The sequence below is a fragment of the Tiliqua scincoides genome, chromosome 3 (genome assembly GCF_035046505.1).
Source record: "Tiliqua scincoides isolate rTilSci1 chromosome 3, rTilSci1.hap2, whole genome shotgun sequence".
NCBI classification, from domain to species: Eukaryota; Metazoa; Chordata; class Lepidosauria; order Squamata; family Scincidae; genus Tiliqua; species Tiliqua scincoides.
This window is the reverse complement of record NC_089823.1, coordinates 198,080,721-198,104,278: the sequence shown is the minus strand read 5'-3', so window position 1 is coordinate 198,104,278 and position 23,558 is coordinate 198,080,721.

Genomic DNA, 23,558 nt, shown 5'->3' with positions numbered 1-23,558 from the left:
TAGTTCTTGCCACATCAACACCCTGAAATCAAAGAAGAATACATTCTTCTACTGCGTAGCCCCATGAGAGTGCTGAGTGAGGTGTGGGAATATGGTGACACCAACTTATTGGTGACTCTCAATTCTTCTTCCTCTGTACATTCAAACATGGCTGTTGGAACCTGTATCTGGATGCTCTTATGAGATAAAGGTAAACAGACTGCAGTTAGATCTAGATAATCATGAGACAGCCCATGTGATTTGGGTGAGGTTGGGTACATTTGTTCTTGATGGGGTCACGCTCCCCTTGAAGGTGCAGGCTCTTGGCCTGGAGGTGCTCCTGGTCCAGACCTGAACAATCACATACTGGCTGTGGTCAAGAGTCTTTTCTATCAGCTTTGCCAGCTGCAATCTCCTCCTCAATAACAAGGATTTAGCTACTGTCATTCATGCCCTGGTAAGCTCTCAGATAGATTACTGTAATACTGCCTAAGTGGGCATGACATGGAGATGGTGTGGAACACAGCTGTCTGCCTCTTGATGGAGACTGGCTCAGAGGTCAGATCAGCCAGGCTTTTTTTTCTTTTTTCTTTTCCCTCTTCTGCACAACCTTCTACTATGGATTGGTTTATGGTACTATCACCTATAAAGCCGTAAATGGCCTAGGCCCAGTCTGCCTGAGAGGAGGTTTTTATTGGCTTGTTAATGCTTTTGCCCTGTGGTTTTATGGCGCTTCTGTTGCTGTTGTTCATTCAAACATGGTTTGAAAAACTGTGCTGTTGTTGCATTGATGTGATGACTTTTTGACTAGGTACACCATCCTAAACACTGCTGTAGAAGAGTGATCTAAAAATATTATAAATTTTGCAGTAGAGTATTTTGGATAAACACCTGTTAGTGGTTGGCTTTTCAAACAGTGTGATGGAACTGTTAGGGTAGGGTAACTCATCAAAGAACACCAGACTTCAGCATTTTATTCCAGGAAATTTGTACAGATTTGATGCACAAGGTAAACGTCTCCCAAATCATGCATAACCAGACTGGCATTTGGTCTTCCCTTATACAGGCAAAGCACAATGTGGTGGGTCACACGCCTTTTAGTTGACAGTCTTAGCTCCCTTGAAGACACGTATCTCAGCATGCATTATTACTGTGAGCCCAACACCCATCTATTGACAGCATTCTTTCTAGTTTAGCAACCAGACTCTGAGACCATGGGGCTATTTCCCAAGTGTCCCTCCTTTCATGCCATGGCAGCTTTGGACACCCTTATGTAAGCTCAGTCTGTGTCACTACAGCCCCATGGTCTGGTAATCGATGAAGATACAATACTTCAGTGAGAAGACAGGAAACTAATAAGAGTGGATAGAATACATGTCCAGGGGTCTTTCTGAGATATCTCAAACCTGAGGAATCCTTCACTTTAATTCCTGTGATCCTTCCCAAGGTACCTCTACCTTCAGATCCATATTGCACCTGATCATACAATGCAAGGCAGACGCGTCTTTGTGACCTGCTGACCTTGCTGATTCAAAACTGTCAGTCTTCCCACCATTGAGCAAGATTTCCTGTGAAGCTTTTCCCAGCAAAGGTGCTGAGAGCCATTGCTTCTTGCAGTATGGAAAGGGGCCCTTTGCTCAGGGGAAAGATCTCAACCTTTGTCACAGTTTCCATCTCCCTGATACATTCTGAAGCCCTGTTTAATGCCACATCAAATTATATTCAATATTCCATGCTCCCGACACAACCTTGACGCTGGTGGTGGGAAAGACGAACTGAGCTGGCTCAGAATTTCTTTCCATAAGCATTCTCTCAGGGAACCCAAGCAGCAGCGGACCCAGCACTGGGCAAATGGGGCAAATGCCCTAGGCACTGAGCCCGCGCTACTCTAGGACCATGCAGAAAGCCATAGTGAGGCTCCTGACACGGTCAGGAACTGCATTTCCAGTTGTGCTTCAAAGGTGGGGGCGGCTTTGTAGACCATTGCCTTGGGAGCAGGGAAGTCTGCCTCTGACCCCAAGCAAAACCTTTGCAAGTAGCAGTTGCAAGAAATGAATTTTTGGCTATAGGGTCACTATTTAGAACAGTGTTATTCAGCATTGGGGTTGCGACCCCAATGGGGTCACGAAGCCTCAGTTGTGGGGCTGTGGCAACTTAACAGGAACAAAAAACGTTGAAGACCACTGTACTATATCACTACCAGACAAGGGAGGGAGACGTCTGGTGTACTCCTTCAGGTACCAGGAGACTGGGTCCTAGTCTTACTCTGGATCTTAGCAATTATGCTAATATAGCTTTCAGTAATGCCAAGCTTCATGGTAATCTTTTCTGCTCTCTCAGATAAGACTATTTGGTTACAATGAACAGTGCTGGGAGGGCAGAATGGGGCAGGAGGTGAGCGGCAATGGGGGTGGGCAGGTGGATTGGGTCCTGCCTGTCCCCACCAGACTCATGCCTTCCATTTATCTGTATGTAGCTATTGCAAAGGATAAGCCTAAAGTAAGTTTCTTTGTCATTGCAAGTGGGTACCTCTTTAGCCCTTTTCATACAAAGAACATTGAGTAAAATCAACATGGAGCAGGAACTGAGAATGTAGTGGCAGGCTATGTCCTACACATGTTCACCGGACTGTGTGCAGCCCCTATAGTGCCTGCACAACCCATGTGTACTATTCATACACATGTAGGGCCTGCATGCACAGTCTAGTGAATATTTGCAGATCTGCAAATATTGTGACCTACTTGGGGGGGGGGGATCCTGTTCCCAATAATATGTGAATTTATTTCATGTGCTTTCACCGTGTGATAATGTGTATTATTCTAGAAATCAGCATAGGACTTTATCAGTATATATTAATGTGCATCTTGAGAATAATATGCTGTAAGATTAGCAAAACTAATCTGTGACTAATTATTTGGATGCTGTCACCAACACTATACTTTTTATAGTTGACCCATCCTTTAAGGAGATGTCCAAATATTTAAAAACACACTGAGATCCCTGTTTCCTGAAGCATTCATTTATGGTAGTGCAGCTCTCATGAGCAAGAGTCTACTTCACCTAATAGATGCCCTGACGTTTTTGCTGCAGCAGATTGACATAACTGCTTTTCGGCAAAGTATTCTAGGACAGTGGTCCCAGAGATATGCTTGCACAGTGGATCTCTTTGTAGGCCCGAATGAAATACATCTATTTCCAGAAATAGCAGTACCAAAGCAGGATAGTGCTGCTACAGCAACAGATATGAAAACTGAATTAACAAAAGCCATAAGACATGAACAGCATGAAAACAAACTCACTAAAATAAAATAACCCTATGGCCTTGATATACATAGAATGAAATAGCCATGGAAAACAGCCCAATGATTAGAAACATATTTTGTTTTGCATAAAGGTTTAGATCTTGTTGTAGTTCTTATGCAGCTATCCTGATTGAAAAAGAACGGGCAGGGCTGGCGAGGAGCAGCACTGATCAGCAGAATTAGAATAGGCAGACTGAAGAGGACTCCTTATAGCCCCCTGGTGGCCAGGAAAAATAATTAAGATGAAATTCTTATTCCGTAATAAACTGTTGTGAACTTAGGTACATGGTCTGAGAAAAATCCGGGAAAGAATACTATACATGATTAGCCAACAACAGGAACAGAGTTCATAGAAGATCATTACAGCAAAGAGGCACTTATAATCTAAGATAGGAGGACTGAAAACTGCAACAAAAAGCAAAAGAAGATTTATACATAAGCCATCCACTAAATGCAGAATCTAAATCTGAAGAATTTAGAATACATTGATCCATGAGTCAGTACTAAATTATTTGAATATGGTGCAGGCATGTGCTTGAGACTGGCATTGTCTCATGAGTAATCCTCAAATAATGACTGACATATGTCTGGCCAAATACATGGCCAATCGATGTGTGTGTTGGCATATATTTGCTGAAATTCATCTTTGACTCTCCTTGTCCTAAGGGCAGAATCTTTGCATCTGCTTTTGCCTTTCCAGGCTGTTCTCCTTTTTACTTGGACAGAGGCGCCATCCTTTTAACAGCTTCCTTCAGAAATCCAACATGTGCAGCGTCCCCTGTTGTCATCTCCGTGCAGGGGTTTGGTACACTGGTTGATTCTTGATCATGCTGCTCTGAAAGGTAAGGGGGATTGGCAATCTTAGCATCTCTAGGCAGAAATTTTCCTCCTACAGCATCCAATATCTCTCTCTCTCTCTCTCCCCACTCCCTCCTGTAACAGCCTAGGTATTGCAAAGGTTATTGCAAAGATAACATATGCAACCTAGTGAACTACTGATGTTCACATTTAGTGGCTACATTTGAAAAAATATTGCATGGGACAGTATATACAGTATTGCAATTCTATTCCATTTTTTGGCCATGATTATAAGAACTAAAAAGTAACTTCAGTAACATTAGAAGCATTCATGCAGGTTGGGTTTTTCTCTGGTGGGCACACAGAGCCTCCAGCAGCTTGCATCAGCACCTCTGATGTGCATGACAGTGGCGTGCATTTACAATGCTGTTAGAGGAAATATGGCAGTAGATCTGGAGATCTACTGGTTAGGGTTAGGTTGTAAGTGCAATGAGAGATCTTAGCTTACATAAAAACCCTGGTTATTCTTACAATGAACTCATGGCTCAAACACTTTCTCCCCCTCCTGTAACAACCTAGGTATTGTGAAGTTTTCCGGTAGCAATGCAACAAATGGGGACCAAAGGGGTGCAAAAGGTGTACAGGTGTATAGTATCTTTCCACATTCATGTAGTGGGGAGCGTCTCAGTTAACAGACATCTGTTGGCCTGGAGACAGTCCCAGTTCTGTGGTTCTATTGCTACCAGTTACCTGTTCTTGGACAATAATATGGGCTATTTGTTCATCTGAGGTGGCAACTGTCTCAGCCACCTCAGAGAATGGCAGTTCTAAATATTGTCAGAGAGTTTATTAAGTATAAAATGGGGGGTTGTAAATAGGTTTGGGTGAAGCAGACAGAGAGCATACAAAGAAAACGAGCAGTTGCCATTCTAACTAGTCTGAAGTTAGACTAAGCATTCTGTGATACAAGGACAGTGAAGGGGAAAAGGAAGGAAGCCATGGAGGGAATCCATTATTTCAGGGGAACCCTGCCATGAACCCATATGCCTTGATACATTCAGAGCTAGGCTCTAGGCTGGTTTGGACTAATTCCTCAGAAATAGTTTCCCTCTGCTTTACTGTGGAATTGTGGAGGATGTTGATTGGGCTGTTGGGTTTTGTATGCATGTGATTGGGTGGACTTGCAATTCCTTGTTGGAGTATATATTTGATTGTTGTTGGTGAGGGGTCAGATGCATCTCACCTTGATGCATCAAATAAGCTTCTTTTTGGCAATTTCTTGTATGTCTGCTGACCCAAGCAAGGGGTGAAAATTCCTCTATGTAAATTATAAAGACTTGCAACACAAATAGGGAAGAACCTCTGTGTTTGAAAGGACTGCTGAGAAAGGGGAAAGTTTGGCCTACCAATCAGGGGTAGGTTGATGAGCAGGAGCCCCTGTCCATTTGAAGGAACGCTTAGAGACCGCCTCACAGGTGAGATTTAGGGATAGGTGACACAGAGCATGTTCTGCATGTAGAGTTTTCACCCTTGGGAAATGGACCACTTAACATGTGAGACTAGGTAGGATGCCTTACCTCATCCCATCTGACTATGAGACAATTCAAAGACATTCTCTCTTGGAAGGAATGCATGCAAAAGGCAGGGATGCATGCAGTAAGTTATATTCCAAGGAGATCCTCAACTGAGGGACATGAAAGGTTGCTTATCGCGTGTGAATTCTCCACAGATTCAAAGGAATCCATAGTTTTCCATATTCATTAAATGCTATGCATCAGCCAATGGTGAATGGGGGGTAGATTTATAAAGCTTGATGACAGCATTGCAAAGTAAATAAATTCTGCAGTAAAAGCATCATTGATCAACTCAGTTATTTAGTATCTCACCTAAAAGGATGACTGTTTCTACTAATTGGTCATAGACAAGCCACCAAGACAGCTAACCTCCTGACCGTAAGGAATATGTTTTTAACTCAGTATAGCAGAGAACTGCTGGGAGAGTTTTTGCAGCGTTTGCTTGCAGCATGTCTACTGAAAGCCACAGCAATTAATCCTTTATCTTGGTAAACCCCTAATTAACTCCCATGCTTTTAGTAAAATGAAACAACACAGGGATCTGCCACCAGTGAACAATGAGATAATGCTAATGTCACCAGCTAATGTTTCAAGCAGTAATGTCACACTTAGGATGCTCATTGTTTCTACATGCAATGAATTTGTTACTGGAACAGTTGGTGATAATGTCACCCTCCTGGGGGCTGCTGCTGTAGCCTTCAGAGGTCATGTTCACACAGGAGTTGCAGGAGCACAAAGAAAGAAAGCAAAATGACTTTTCCTATGAAACCTGAGTCACAGAAGGAACTTACATCACATAGTAACAGCCCAAAGTAAACCTGCAAGGTTCATGATTACAATGCAAAGCAGCTAATTTTATTGAAAGGGCACTTCAATTATAGGGTGCAGGGTGATTGGAGAGGACCTTGTGTTCCCTGAACTGGTCTTCTTGTCATACCCTAACAGCAGGAGGCAGTCAGGACTCCAACACGGAGGAGGAGCAAGAAGAGCTAATTTGTCCAGAAAAGTCAGCAGCAGGTGACTTTGGACCCAGGGATCTTTGGATCCAGCAGCTGACTTTGGACCCAGGGATCTTTGGATTCAGATCCTAGCATGGAGCATGAGCCTGTCAACAAGGAGTCCCTTGGGTCAGATATACAAGGTAGGATCCCCAACAGAAGGCCCCCTCAATCATGATTTCCCTGAGGGACTGACCTCAATTGCACTGAAACCCACATACTGGGGTCAGTGTCTGCTTGCAATTGCAGACAGTGCATTTGATGGATGGTAGTGGGTGAAGGAGTGCTAGACTCAGGTCGGCGGTCAACCCCTATAAGACAGATCTGTACCACGGAAGAGCCTAAACATTTTCCCTATGAATCTCTACTCTCTCCACATGCATACTGGGAAGGTTTCATGCTGACTAGAAGCAAAGGCAAGCAGAGCTCCTGTACCTTTCATGCTTGTGTAGATTTACAGTAGGGCTCTGCGCTTCAGCATTAGCTGTTTGGGATAGCGATAAGGGAGAGATGATGGCTGTATCAGAGAGGAAAATCATAGGAAGATGTTTGTATTCATTGCTATCCTTCTCCAGGTTGCTGCCAGTCAAGTACAACATGCCAAATGATGGATCTGGTCAGGCTGCTGCTCTAGCTTGTTTAGGTTTCACCTAGCTATCCGCTCACCTTTGGAGAGCAGCAACTGCTGGAAAGACTGTGCTGAGGAAAAGGGCAGCCAAGAAGGTGCCAACAAGTGGGTGAAGTTTTGTGTCTCTTGCTTTTTTGGCATCCTATGGGGCTTTGTATTCTTGTTGAGGAGTTCATTTTCATTGCTCCACAGTGAGAACACAACGCGAGTAGGCCTGGAGCAGGCGAAGAGGCAGAGGTGGGGGTGAGATGGGCATTACGCAACCAACCAAAAATCGGGTCATGACCAACTGCTTGGTTGTGACCCACAGTTTGGGAACTGTTGCTGCATGTGACTGAAGGAGATGAATAAACACAGCTGAGTCATACCATGTTTCTCCGAAAATAAGACACTGTCTTATATTTTTTTTTTTGCTCAAAAAAACACACTAGGTCTTATTTTCATGGTGGGTCTTATTTTTTTCAGAAGTCAGTCCCTTTATAGTTAATGGGACTTGCTCCCAGGAAGTTGTGGAGAGGGTGTCCCCTCAGCGCCCAGGAGGATGCCTGCCTGCCTGTCTACTCAGAAGTCAGTCCCTTTATAGTTAATGGGACTTACTCCCTGGAAAGTGTGGAGAGCCTCAGAGCCCGGTAGGCAGGGTTGCCTCGCTTGCTGCTTCCCACCTCAGCTCCTCCTCAGCGCCCTCTGTCCAAGGTAGCACAGCAGGCATTTTCTAGGTGGCGCACGCAGGAGTGCAGCATTCCTGGTCATGTTGTTCACCCGCCCCTGCCTGAGGACCCCTTCCGCCCCCCCCCCCCAATCCCGGCCCTGATCACAACTAGGTCTTATTTTCGGGGTAGGTCTTATATTTCAGCAATTCTCAAAAAACACACTAGGTCTTATTTTTGAGGAAACAGAGTAGCTTGAAACAACAGGGCTTTCTAATTCAGAGACATTTGGAATAAAGGAAAAAGTGTCAACACCATTTGGAATGCATAACTTCAGATGTGTATTTGTTTCTGCTTTAACGAGGAGGAGGATTTAAAAGAAAATATTAACTAGCCATCCAACTGGGACTGCGGCCCCTTGACTGATGTGAAATGCTTTGGAGACATATCATCGTGTCCCTGTGCTAAAGGCTGAGGAGAGGCATCAAGGGCCAGCGCAGCTGATGTTGAGGGCTATGGAGATGTATCTGCTCTTGGCGCTGTTCTGCATGACGTCTTTTTTTCTTGTGGTGGAGTTTTTATTTTTTCCATGTAAGCGCCTCATGGTTTTCAGTGGTGGCCCCTCATTGTCCATCCTGCCACAAAAGAAAACAGAATGATCTCTCTCTCTCCCCCCCCCTTTAATGTAGCCAGCAAGAGACAGTCAGACATATCAACAAGTCTTTATGAACCTCCCAGAGATGCTGATACAAAAATGGGTTTGACAGTTAATACCAGAAGGTTGCAATACTCAAGCTGAGTATTCAGTCATGATGTTAAGGCAGTCAAAGGCTTCATGCTGAAGGTGGGTTTTAAGAGGGACATTATAGGACCACTGTGGCACTACATTCATATAGCCTATATCTGGAGGGTGTTTTTAAGAAAAGAAAATCTCTCTTTCTCTCTCTCTCACCTTGACGTCCCCTTGCCCAGAAATACCAGATGATCCTGCACCACTGTTGCTGCAAGTGGCAAGTGATACACTTCCTCCACCATGGGGGGGGGGGGAGCTCGAAGACTGCTTGTTCCTGCCCTGGCTCATGGTCCTCATCTGCTCCCATCTTTTCCTTACCAGCTGCCAGACTCTCCTCATCAGACAAAACCACTGGTTGCGCGCAATCCTCCGCCATGGCCACTGCAACTGGCAAGTGACCCGCCTCCTCCACCATAGGAAGGGAGCCCTCAGACTGCTCTTCTTGCCCTGGCTCAGAGCCCTCAGCTGCTCTCACCTCTTCCTCCCCCCCAGCTGCCAGTCTTTTTGACACTTCCATATGAATATTTTCAGTATTAGTCATGGCATGGAGTGAATAATTATTTATATATTTAATTTTTTACGTTTTTATACCACCCTTCCTCCAAGGAGCTCAGGGTGGTTTCTCTCCTTTTGCCTTCACAACAACCCTGTGAGGTAGGAGTGATAGCGACTGGCCCAAGGTCACTCAGGAAGGTTTGTGGCTAAGTGGGGATTTGAACCTGCATCTTCCAACACCAGAACCACTACAACATCCTGGCTTTCATCATCTTCATGGCCTAAAAATAAACACAGTTTATTTTTTCTATTTATGAGTTGTGTGAAAAAGTCCTTTCTTAAGTCCTCGTTTCCACTACAATTCACAATTCATAACCCCCCAATAGTAATCCTTCTACCCATTACCCTCCTACTCATCTCATTTCTTCCAGAAGGCAAACAAACCATCACTCACTAGAGAGGGAAGATTACAGAGAGAACCAGGATAGAACTTTCAGAAATGCATCAACAACACACATCAACAAGGGGTAAGAGAGCTCTTAAATTAAGCCGTTTCATAAGGACAACACACATACACGTCACAGGAGAACTTATTTGCAGGAACACAGGGTTCATTCTGCAGAAAAGGGCACTGCTTGCTATCAGGCCCCCAATTATAATCCTTCTACCTATAACCCCCCTACTCATCTCCCTCCTTTCAACATCTGGAGCTTTCCATACACCTCCCCCCCCAACATTAACCCTCCCATGTCCCCAGGTCCATTATCCCCCATCCCCCACCAATGCTGCGAAGGACAAAATTCATACCCTGTGTTCTGCAGCTACTGAACAGATCCGCTGTGCAAAAGGCAAAATCTAGCAGACACCATTTATTACCAGCAAGATGCACACAACTGCACTGAGTTGCACAATGCAATCATCTTTTTGCACTGACTGGAGTCAAAACAAAAACATCACTCACTGGCAAGGGAAGACTGCTGAGAGAACCAGGACAGAGTTTTCAGAACTGCATCAGCACCACATACCAATAAGGATTAAGAAAGCCACTCAGAGCTGCAGCCTCTTGCTATCACCCCCCCTCTGATCCATTTGGAAGGTGCATGGAGGGTACCAACAGCTCTGGAGCCTGGACCTCTCTTCCTTTTTTAAAGCACTTGCAGAGTAAGGATGTTGGCTGGAGGAGGACCCCACCCTCACCCCTACCCCCTCCAATGGCCATCACTCATCCAAGAATCCCCAGAAACTGGTCTGCATACTGGGGGGGGGGGGCACAGTGGAGCTTTTGTTGGCTGGTTGCATCCCTGGGCCCTTTGTCTATTTGCCCCCACCCCACTGCAAGAGAGCCATTGGCGCAGCTGTGGTATCTGTTCAGGGGTGCAGCACATTGTAAATTTTGGGGTGGAAAGTCTGGAAGAAACAACAGGCAGAGAGACTGGAGAAGGATGGGGAAAGGGAGGTGTGGAGTGCTTGAGCAAAGGGAATGCAGAAGAAGTGAGAGAAAAGCCAGGACTTTTGTGTCAGCTCCTACTGTTGCTGCCATTATTATGGCTTTCCTGGTGCTATCTATGGCATGTTTACTTTGCAGTTCCCACTTTGTCCCTGTCAGTGGCAAAGAATGGCAGAGTTAGTGGCATGAGGAGAGGGTATTATTTCCTTTTGTTCCACCACCTGACCAGGACAATCACCAGTCTGCATTACTGTGGTTCTCCTTCCCATCCTTTGTGGGTGCATAAGAAGGCCTTGTTAATTCCTGAACGCTACTGGGCAGAGCACTTCCAGGCTGGTCCTGCTTTTACTGGCCCAATGTTGGGAGCAAAAGAGAGCAGCAACAGTGCAAGGGAGATGAAGAGGGAATGTTCCTCCATTGACCCACCTCCTCTGGTCATGGACATCACCACTGCTCCTGCCTGGACTTCACCAGTACAGTTATTAGGCTTCTCCATCCTTTGGAGGAGTGTGGAACAGCAAAAATATCTTGAAACTTGATAGATGCTTCTGACTTGCGTGCCTTCAGTGTGGTCCCATTTCTATGAGTTTCAGTGGGAAAAAAAAACCCTTCTGAGAAAAGGGGACACCTCTATTAATTTGATTCACCACAGGCTGGGTCTCATTGTAAAACTGAACCATTCATTATCTGTCCATTGGGGATCAATGACCTAAAAATGTCAAGTCACTGGCCTAACAGCTGAAAGGAGCAAGGCACCAGCAAGAGAGAGTATTCGTGTTAATGCTGATCTCATCATAAAATAATTCCATAATATGCTATATCACACAGTAAACTGCCATGCTACAGTTTTAATAGTTTGCCTTGAAGCCATGTGCAAACTCCCATATGTATCCAGTGGCAATCTTACTATCTACTATATATACCTTTGAAAACAGCCCCCCCCCCAGGTGTAATACCCAATACAGAATGTCCAGTTTCCCATTTCTGTCTCTTACCTGCCCATCCCTTCTAGGAGGTAAGCGTTTTCAGGGCGGACTATGTCTAAAGTAGTAGGGCCTCAGTCCTGATCTGGTGCCCTGCACTGTACTGCAGTGGGTAGACTGTAACATACATTTGATTGAATTTAAAACTCTAGCTTCCTTTGAGACGTGTAGCACTTCAGACTTGCCAGCGACAGCAATTTCATTCTATCCCTTTCACTGTGAGCGGCTGCTGACATCCCTTTGAAATTGAGGCAGCATCGCCTGGAGATACTCTTCAGAGGAGAAAAGACAGGATTTTTGAAGTGATTTTTCTTCCAATTGTGAGATAGATTAGAAATTCAAAGGGCTCTCTTCTCGCCCACTGTAACTGGTGCCACTTGCAGCAAGTCTGCTCACAATCCTGGGGCTTTTGTTTTGAAGCCTGCGCCATTTCCTTCGTGCCTGTTGCTAGTATAACATGGAGAATGCAGTGTCTTCCAAGGCCCCAAGCAAGCTGAGATTTCTAGAGCCCCTCAAGTGATGAAGCTTTCTTTGTTTTTGAACCTTTTTGCTAAGATGCTGACTTTCTGCTGACATTTCCTATGCGGGCTAAGAGGCAGACATGTAGCCTTGGGCTTCTAGCCATCCTTGGAACATATCTGATCTTTGCTCTTAGGCTGCCAGAAGCACTGACTAGTAAAAATGGGAAGCATGTGCAAATGGATGATTGCTTAAAAACAATCTTGATCTTTGCACTGAATGATGAATGTGCATCCATTCCAACATATTTGTGGGAGTTAAAGTGAGCAAACCTGTTCGCTTATGGCTCAATCCTTACTAAAGGATGTGCTGGTGGAATGCTCATTCAGCCGGCGTGCACTGTAGCAAAAGCACCATAAAGTGCTTTGCAGCAGCGCAGGGAGCTGGTGTACTGGATGGGAGCCTTCCCATGTGCTGTGGCAGAGTGTCGGAGCCCTGCTGGAGCAGGTAAATCCAGCATGGGGGGAGGGCAAGGATGGGGTTGAACAGGATGGGAGGAGTGTGGAACGGGCTGGCAACGGGGGTGGGTGGATTGGACCCAGGAGGAGGATGGGATCGGCAGCGCTGGTGTGTGCCATATCTAAAACCCCTTCCTGCGCCTGATCCACTTGCACAGATCAACACAGGCTTGAGACCACTGACACAGGTCTGAGTTGACCCATTGCAGCTTCTGGGGCTTAACCTGGGGCAAGGGGACAAATGTCCCTTTATCCCAAGGAGAATTCAGCAACCAAAAATCCCTGACAGAATGCAGTGTCGCCTGTGCTGATCCAGGTCTACAGAGCTTGTGTCCTGAGTACACTTCAGTACTGCAGCAAGTCATGGACTCTTCACTCACAACAGGAGAGGAAACTGAACGCTTTCCACATGCGCTGCCTCCGACGTATTCTCGGCATCAACTGGCAGGACAAAGTTCCAAACAACACAGTCCTGGAACGTGCTGGAATCCCTAGCATGTACGCACTACTGAAACAGAGACGCCTGCGTTGGCTCGGTCATGTCGTGAGAATGGATGATGGCCGGATCCCAAAGGATCTCCTCTATGGAGAACTCGTGCAAGGAAAGCGCCCTACAGGTAGACCACAGCTTCGATACAAGGACATCTGCAAGAGGGATCTGAAAGCCTTAGGAGTGGACCTCAACTGGTGGGAAACCCTGGCCTCTGAGCGGCCTGCTTGGAGGCAGGCTGTGCTGCATGGCCTTTCCCAGTTTGAAGAGATACTTGGCCAACAGTCTGAGGCTAAGAGGCAAAGAAGGAAGGCCCATAGCCAGGGAGACAGACCAGGGACAGACTGCACTTGCTCCCGGTGTGGAAGGGATTGTCACTCCCGAATCGGCCTTTTCAGCCACACTAGACGCTGTTCCAGAACCACCTTTCAGAGCGCGATACCATAGTCTTTCGAGACTGAAGGTTGTCAACTACAACTGCAAGGGGATTCAGTTAGGATTGAGCTGTTGATGTTTCCTATCAAAACCTTACTGAGGTTTTTGTTCTGTTCAAAATTCAAATCTCACTCAGCTCCTCCTCTTGTGTGCAAGAGGTAAAGAGGCAGGCTGCATAGCTGATATAGCCAGACATCCATGCAACACAATGTATTCTAGATGTGACCTAAGATAATAAAGCTATTAAAGTACAGTACATGTCTAAGAACATCAGAATCACCTTGCTGGATTAGATGAAGGTCCACACAGTCCTGCATTCTGTTTTCAACTGAGAGTAAAATGCCTCTGGGAAACTTGCAGGCAGGGCATGAAATTCTTTAAACTTGCAAATTCTAAAGAAACAGGCAAGCAGAGCTTGGTATTATGTGTCTTCCTGCCTTTCAATGGAGACTGATGTCAGAAATGAAGAAAATGGAAGGGCAGGGGAAAGACATTATGAGTGATGAGCCCTAGAGACTCATTCAGGAAACATTTTCATGCAGAGGCTTAGATATTCTCACCTGGAGAATTTTGTTATTGGGTTCTCTCGTTAAGAATGCAGGCTCAAAATTAACATGTCTCAGCAGACTGCAGGACTGTAGTGTATTGAGATTTACATTGGAAATGCAGGCATGGTATTGGAACTTGTACTTCCTATGATAGAAGCACCATCTAGAAATTCTGGAGACTTTAAAGTATACACCAAATTAAACTACTGACAGGACCAGCTCCAGGGTTCAGGGGTTCTTTGACACACTGCCCTCCATGAATCTCTTCTTACCTGACCCGGCCAAAGGAAATCACTTCACCACCACCACATTAAGGGTGCAATCCTATCCTGCACTGGAACAGGCAAGCCAAGAGGCTTGCGCTGTCTCCAGCGCAGGATTGTGGCCATAAGCAGCTCAGCCAGAGGCAAGGGGAAACTTTTCCCCTTACCCCTGGGTAAGGGCTGCTGGCCCCTATGAGTCTCCTCGGACTTGTGCCACCTCTTGAGGTGGCGCAAGTCCGAGAACGGAGCGGCTAACAGCTGCTCCATTCTCCCCAGGAACGGGGGTTGGAATCTGGCATAACTGCCTGATCCCAGCCGCGCCTCCTGCTCCCCGCCCATCCACCCCCGGGGCCACCCACCGCTCGTCCTCCCCTCACCCAGGAACACCTCCCTCCTACCTCCTCCATGCTTCTCCCCCACCTCCCCCCGCCTACCTTTTGTCCTTGCTTCGGCCCAGCTGGGCCAACACAAGAATTGAAGAGGAAGCTGGCACGGAGGCTTGTGTCAGCCTCCGCAGGCTGGTGCTTCTTGGAGCGCCAGCCTGGCTTCCTCTCAAGGAGGCACAAACGTGCTTTATGGCACATTTGCGACCCTACTGGGCCAGTGCAAGGAACTTGCGTCATCCCAAGGGTGCCTCTGGATTGTGCCCAAAGGCAGTGAGCACAGAGCTGGTTTCAGGGATCAAGGAGGAGCCCAAGGGGGTTCTTGCCTTAGAATTGGCTGGACAACCAGAGAGGGGAAAAAGGAGGTGGGGAAGCTGGGGGAGGTGGTTCGTAGCAATTGTGCTTTCCAATTGCATAGTTCCTATGGGCTCCGTTGTTATTTGGGAGGAGGAAGCCTCATTGAACAACTGGTGCAAATGGGACTACTTCTGAGTAGAGTTGCAAAGGATTGGGTCAAACTGGTAAGCCTCTCAGCTATTGCATGTGACTCTCTTCCTTCTTGCTGCTTCTGTCCCTGCTCTCACGCAGTCCATCCTCCCACTTTGTTTACAGATGGGAGTGGTTAAAGAGAGCTCCCACACACACACACACACACACACACACACACACACACACACACACAGAGAGAGAGAGAGAGAGAGAGAGAGCCTGGTAGCAGCTCTGATTTTTTCCGTGGAGTTGCAGCTGGCTTTTTAATGGGAAAGACTAATGACTTTAGTCTTCTTGAGTCACCAAAACACTCTGGGCGACTTGGAAAGCTTGTCCGCTAGGGCTCGTTTTTGACTTGAATTGTGGGGGGGATGAAGACTTGTGGCTTGACTCACCCATCCCTAAGAGGAGGTGAAAAATGGGTAAAAATGGAAAAATAAGGGATTTCCACCACAGCAGTGCAAACCTATTACTGAATGTCACGTCAGGTAGGTAGGATTAACAGAACTACTGTGGATAAAGCCACATTACCTCACCTCAGAGGATGTCGGGAATATGCCTTCATGCCTCAGTTTATAAAGATGTGGGGCTGTCAGAGGCTATGGTATCATACTGAGAGCCTTGTTGAAACAACCTGATGAATTGAAGTGTGGTAGATTATCAGAGCATTTCAGAGCATTGGACTTCACATACCTCCATGTTTTCAGGGACTAGGAGAAAGGGAGATCATTAAAACCAACAGATAGATTGACAGATGTTGAATCTGTTTTTTCAAGAGGAGCTTGAAGCAAAGCCAGCTTGGCTGTACAATCATGTGGTTGTTTGACAGCAGGGGGGGCAGTATTTGTAGGGATGCCAAAAGTGCTGCAGAAGAGGTGTGAATACATATCACTATGTGGCAGTAAGTTGGCACAGGGGGTTGGAAGGAAGTGGGGAGGGGGCAGAATGGGGCAGGGAAGGGGAGCAATGGGGAGGGGATGGGCTAGGGGAGAGTGAATTGGAGCTGCGAAGAGGGCATTATTGGCAGCAGTGGCACATGCCAATATCCTAACCCCGTTCCTGGCTCTGATCCCTTGACCTAGTTCCACATGTGCTAGCCATAGAGCTGGTGCAGGTCTGGGTAGACCCAATGGTATAGCATGGGCTTACTCTGGCAAGGGAACAAATGTTCACTTATCCCAAGGAAGCCTAACTGGCACTGTGTTGGCACACCTGCATCACCATGTGGGGCATCGTGGGGGGTAGGATTGGGCTATCGACTATAACCTAAATGTTTTCTATCGCTGTGACTACTGCTTTCCTGCCATGCAGTGAGGAAGTACCCCTACTTTCTCAGAGCAATAGAAATATTAAAAGACCAACACAGAGAACAAAATGGGCTTATCAGGGCTCAATCCTAACTGTGTCTTGGGCCATAAAGCATATTTGGACCTCCTTTCAAGTCAGTTGGGCTGTTGCAGGGATGCAGAGGCTGCATCCAGCCTCTGCACTGACTTGGGAAGGGAGGGTTGTGTCGGCCAACCTTAGCCGATGCAGGGGTCTGGAGTGGGCAGGGAGGAGGTGGGAGGGAGGCGTTCAGGGGTGGGTGGAAGGCAGGCAGAGGACCCAGCTGTTATGCTGGATCCCAGCCGCATTCTCTGTGTAGTGCAGAGCCGTTGCAAGCTGCTCTGCTCTCCTGAGACTTATGCCACCTCTGAAGGTGGCGCAAGAGTGAGGAGACCCATTGGGGCTTTGGTGGCTTACTCGGGGGTAAGGGGAAGAGTTTCCCCTTGCCTCTGTCTGAGCCACTTCAGGCCCCAATCTTGCACTGGGTACAGCACAGGCCTCCTGGCCTGCCTGTTCCAGTGCAGGATAGGATTGTGCTGTCATTCACATAAAAAATTACGCCAAACCTGTCCTGAGCAGCAAGACGTTGCAAAAAACAGTGTGCCTGGTGCCTCTGTGTTTGAGCAGTATATTTCTCTGCCCTTTTCCCAGTCTTTTGTAGCAAATAGGGTTTGAGTTTTTGCCCACCATAAATTTCCAAAGTAGCAGGGGGCATCTCACTGCCTTTAAGCTTCTAAATCTGAAGGAGTGACCTCCAAGGTTTGTTGTGAGAATAAAGGTGACGCAACGGAACATTGCCAGAAACCTAAGGGGTGGGTGATGGGTGGGATGCAAACTACAATGAATAAAATTGATAAAGATGGCTGGGGCCTAGGTTTTCACAAACCTGAAAACAAAACTGAATGCTAAGAAAGAACATATTGGGGTAAAATTTTATCTACCATCAAATTTTGAAAACCAGCATTATTCTGAGAGTTACATATAGTGCATACTGGCTTACCACACAGCACCGAGACAAGAAATTAGTGTGTTTTTTTTAAAAAACCTTTTGACACTATGCAATAGGATATGTTCAAGAAAGTAACATGTGATAGACTATTCAGACAATTTAAAGAGTAGGATATCTGGAAGAAAAACGTTTTGGCCAAAGCAGCTGTAACTCTAGGGATCTCCACACTTCTAAAAATTCCATTTGTCCCAAGACATAAGAACAACTCATCTTCATCGTAACAAACAGCCCAATCCTGAGCTGCCTGGACTGCTGCATCCAACATGCCCCATGCAGCCGCCGCCATCTCCTCAAGAGAAGGGGAGTAAAGGAAGTAGCCCTGCAATGGGGCTACTCAGTTCTACGACAGCTCTGCAGCTGCCACAGAATTGGAGAGCTCCGTCTTGGGCTGTGTTGAACTCCACTGGTCCTGCACTTCTCCCACCCCACTACCTTCCCCAGGCAAGCCTCCTCCCTACCCTCTCCCCACCCCGGAACACCTCCTCTTTGCCTCCCCCCACATCCCCACCTACCTCTCCAAATCCCGAGCAGTGGAGCACTGGTTTTCCACCAGTACTAGCCCAGTGCTGGCTGGCACTGGCCTAGCTCTGGTGCTGAGCTGGTGCTGAGGGTTTGCAAATGTGCTTGTTTGCAACAGTTTGGCTTGTTTGCAACAGTGCGGGCCAAGGTGAACTGGCATGCATGGTTTAGGACTGGGCCGAAGGTCATTTTATGTATTATTGATGAAATTACAACAATAGAGAGAGAGAGAGAGAGAGAGAGAGAGAGAGAGGACAAACCCTCACAAGTATACATGGACTATTTAAAAAAAAAATCACACAGTTATTTTATTTGCTGTGCAATTACCTTTCACCAACTGCTCCCTTTTAAGGTAATTCTATTTGAGGTTTAATGTCTAGCTTACTAATTATTGTGCCCATATCAGCACTACGTGCCTTATGTTTAAATCTGAGGTAGACTGGAGGGTCTACTTTTTAAATGGCAGTTACAAAACGGAGTTGCTTACATCATTGTGGGGGCAATATTTGAAGATTTATCTGCATGGTACGGTCAGTGTTATTTATATATGTATTCCTGAGGTAACTGGAGACAGGGAGAGCAGCACATTGCATGTAATGAAACCCTGAACGTGTGCAGAAGGCACGTACTGTTGCCTCAGAAATATAGCTCTAGAGAGTGTATAACACATCATTGGTGTGTTGGGAGGGTGTGTAAATTAGCGCCCAATAACTTTTGAAAGGTCCCGCAAGTTGTTCAGAAAATGAGGCAAATCTTCCATTTGTTTCTCCAAATAAATACTCACATGTTTTGGAAGTGGCTACACAACAAATGCACACAACACTCAAACTGAGAAATAACAAGGTCTGGAAAGATGCTGCCTACATATTGAAAAGTGGTAGCAAGGATTAAAAAGCAAGGATTATTTGGATGAGAGAAATTATGTCGAGCAAATAACAAATTTGCTGTTTCTAAGGTCATGAAGCCATTTGCCACATAGCTCAGCAGTAACACATTTGTTTTGTGTGTACAAGCTTCCAACACCAATCCCTTGCATTTCCCATTGAATAATCTTAAATATCAGGGCTGTGAAAGGAAGACCTCAGAGAGTAGCTGCTTATTAGACTAGTCTGACATCCATATAGGTGTTGTGCAGAACCAAACCAAGATCACTTGGTGCCTAATTTATTTATTTAAATATGTTTATTACAAATGCTTTTATCCTGCCTTTCCAGCCAGCAGATGTGAGTGCAGCTCACAAGCAATGCAAAAAAACAACAAAGCATCAATTGAAATTAAATTCAATTTAAAAACTCAAGTAAAATTTTTAAAAAAATCAGTTTAATCAATTAAACTAACCAATCGATTAAAACTATCAAAAAGAAAACAATTAAAAAAGAATAACAAGGAGCAAACAGCAACTTACCAATTCAACCCAGCAGAGAGCATAATTAGCAGCAAAAGGGATCAACCATAAAACAGGTATTAACCATCAACTAAAAGCATGAACCAACAGAGCAGCTTTAATGTTTCTCCAAAATATCAACAGAGAGGGAGCCAACCTGATCTCAATAGGGAGTGAATTTGAAAGGCCAACTGAAAAACTCTTGTTATGAACAGCTGCTAGCTGAATATACAAATGTTATTTATTTATTTATTTATTTATTTATTTATTTCCTGCCTTTCCCATGCCAAAGCAAATGTCCAAGGGGGCTTACAAAGCTCCATAATAAATGTACAATGCAACATAACAATTAAGGGAAAATCATCAGAACAAGGAATTAAATCATTAATTTTAATAGTTAAATACTAAAACACTGAAAAAGAAAGCATTAGAACAAAGCAAAACTCAGCGCCCATTGTTGAGCCATTCGGGGACACACACAACAAATTAGTCCAGGGAAGCAGTCAAGCCACAGCACTATTACAGAGGAACAGACACCTTACAACCAAATGCCAGATGAAACAGGTATGTTTTGAGCCCTCGCTGAAAAGCCATAAGGGAGGGAGTAGTTCTTAATTCCCCTGGAAGGGAATTCCATAGTTGTGGTGCCACTACAGAGAAGGCTTGTCCCCAAGCTGCCACCCCTCAAATAGAAGCAGCACTTGAAGTAGAGCCCCTTTGGATGACCTAAGAGGGCTGGCTGGAATGTATGGAAGAAGGCGGTCCCTCAGATAGCCTGAACCTAAATCATGAAGGGCCTTAAAGGTCAATACCAGCATCTTGAATTTGGACCAGAAATGAATGGGCATTCAGTGTAGCTGCTGAAGCAAGTGGTCCAACAGCATCAAACCATATAGCCCCTGTGACCACCTGGGCCACCACATTTTGCACTAACTGCAGCTTCCGAACTGTCCTCAAGGGTAGCCCCACATAAAGTGCATTACAGTAGTCCGGTACGCAACAGAACCATTCATGATGACCTCAGCAGATTCATTTGGGGCAAGGTGGTCCCAAACCATTAAGGGGCTTTAGAGGTCTTCATGATACTTTGGATTGTGCTTAGAATGTACCCAGAGCCAACATATGTGTAACAGGAAAGTTGTGAAACAGTCATGATCCCTTCACTCAATGACCACATTTGCAGTCAGGGCTGGCCTTAGGGCAATTTGCCCAAATTGGGCCCCACACCTGGAGGGGACCTGCACTGGGGCGGCAAACAAAGTGTTTGCAGCTGCTACCAGTACCTTGTTCTGTAGCTGTCACCCCGGCATAGAATCTTCCATGCCAAGGCATCTGGGGACAGTATGGCAAATAGAGCATTGCCACTGGTTGGCCCTCTCTCCCTTCCACCCCTGGGTCTGATTGGTCTGAAATCCACCCCCCCCCAGTGGTTGGTGGTGATGCTGCTGCCAGGTGTCTTGCCACTGCCACTCATCCTGGTGAGTAGGGAACTCCCGCGGGTTGGGGGCCCCTGCAAAAATGGTTTGCATTGGGCTCCACAGCTCCTAAGGCTGGCTCTGTCTGTTATGATTTCTAAACATTCTTTTAAAAAAAACAGCCTCAAGTAGAGTGTGTTACAGTAGCCTAACCAAGACATCACCAGTGCATGGGCAACCATAGTAGCAATTGCCTGATGTTGCCTCCTCACCTGGTGGTGTGCTAGTCTCTGCTGCTCCCACGCCCTGGATCACCACTATCCACACTCCCCTTTCCTCTCTGTCCTTCTCCTTTTTCATTCCAAGGAGTGAGAAGAGGAGAAGGAGTAAGGGAGGCAGTGAGCAGAGAGGTGGGGTGCCTCTGTCAAACTGCTGCCCGAGATGATTGTCTCCATCAGCTTCATGGTGATGTTTAGATGTACTGTAATTTGGTCAGAGCCTCTGGGATTGAGTAGGATGAAATCCAAACAAAGAACAAAATAAATATATTCAGATGTGAGAACAACCCTGTGAGTAGAATCCCAGTTCGGATGAATATTGTTTATCGGGAAAGGATTAATTCCTCCTCATTCCATGACTGATCTCTATAGGGGAGTCTTGTATTTCATGGAGACACTCACCAAGTCCAATTCTACACCACCACTGCCTTAAGCAGACAACAAAATGGAGGGTTTCATTTGGACATTCAAGGATATTTTTAACTCTTTGGTTTCTTTCCTATGTTCTAAGATTTCATCTGAATTGCTCAACCAATTCTTTTATTTTTTTCTAGTTGTGGGCAGCATCACTTCTAATGTTCTGCAATGAATATTCATACCAAGTTATCTGCATACATTGTTTGTGCAGCCTTATTTAAGTGACTTCATGCTTCTTCAAGGAACTGAAGCAAAACAGCCTCTAGCAGACTTTGCCCTCATGGCACACTTTATTAAATTCTGAGTGAAAGTTGATAGCATTGTGCATAAATTTAGCATTGGTCAATAAACACAAGGAAGTAAAGAGAAGCTTTCCTAGACTAGCTGTGAGATGGGGTAGGTGTTTGTTTTCAAGAGCCCAAGCAAACAAATTACACAAAAAAGTCATTTTCAACCATTGTTTTGAAAATGCTTTTAATTAGAAAAGCAAAATATATTAAAATGCTGTGTTTTCAGTGAGGTTTTGTATTTCTTCAGGATAAATGAACCTGTGAAAAATTACCTCTTGATTTATTATTTATTTTTCACGTGTTTAGCCTGTTCTTCTTCCAAGGAGCCGAGGGCAGCCTATCCTATCTGGGGTTATCCAATGTTATACTTTCAACATCATTGTGTAGTCAGGTCCATAATGCCATATTCAAGGCCACCCACAGCCCAATCCTAATGGCGGCAATGTATCCAGCGGACCTGCTGGGACTGCCAGAGGCTTCCTTGGGGGAAGGAGCTTTCATCTCCTTCCCCAGAGTAAGGCGCAGGGGCCGCAATGGGTCTCTTCCAGCCTGCACCTGCTATTTTGCCAATGCAGACTGGGGGAGCTTTGTGTCAGGCTTTTCAGCCCGACATGGAGCATAGGATCGAGCATACCACCCCCTCCCGCTCTGGTTCCTTCCCTCCCCTGCCCTCCCCCTCACCCCATAACACTTTCCCTCCCACCCAGAAACCCTGAACCGCCACCTCGTGGTGCGCCTTACATGGGTGCTCCCCCAGCATCAGCCTCCTGGCATTGGGCCCTCTTTGCTCTCCCAGTGCCATAAATGTGCTTTTAGTCACATTTACAGGACCCAACACCAGCTCTGGAGCTCAGTGCTGGTACTGGGAGGGTGTAGGATTGGGCCCTCAGTCAACTTCATGGCCGAGTGGTGATTTGAACCCGTGTTTTGGGGGGTCAGGTCCTACACCACAGTGACTCACCAACATGGACACTGATACGTAGGTGTGTCTGGTTATTAGTTTCATATGTTCCCAATGTTTAGTACTATTTCTCCTTATCAGCATTTTGCCTTAATACTCATAAAGCAAGTTGAAAAAAAAGACTATGAATTAAACATGTGTTCCTTGGATTTTATTTTATAGGACTGTCACCTTTGTCAGCATCATAATGTGTGAATTCTGATATATGTTAATGCTTGTAAAGGCAGGAGAGACAATTTCCTCTGCACTCTAGGGCATTAACAAATATGTAATGCATTCTTACATGGTAAGATGTGAATGTAGCCTGAGCAGAGAGATATATTCCACTTCCCTTCCATCTGCATCCCTCCTTTGGAATGTAAGGTTTAAAATCAATAGATGGTCAACCAATAAAGACCCAATGGAGGATTTTACACTGATGCTATTAACATCACCTGTTGCTGGATGCCATGGGACAAAACCAACACTGGCCCCCCATGGTATCCCCTATCTGCCCTCTGATGATGATATATTGGGTGCTCTCATTACCCCCAGTACTGTGTGTTAAATACTGAGTGAATCCTCTGATGGGTATGGGCCTTTGGTCACTGCCTAACCATTCCTTAGATATCTCTCCCTGAACTGATCTTTCAAGTGCCAGCAAGTTTGCCTGTGGCCGCCTCTGCTTTGAAATGAAGAGATGGCGTTCTCTTTATGCACACCTATCAAAGCCAGGGTGGCTACCTGGCTG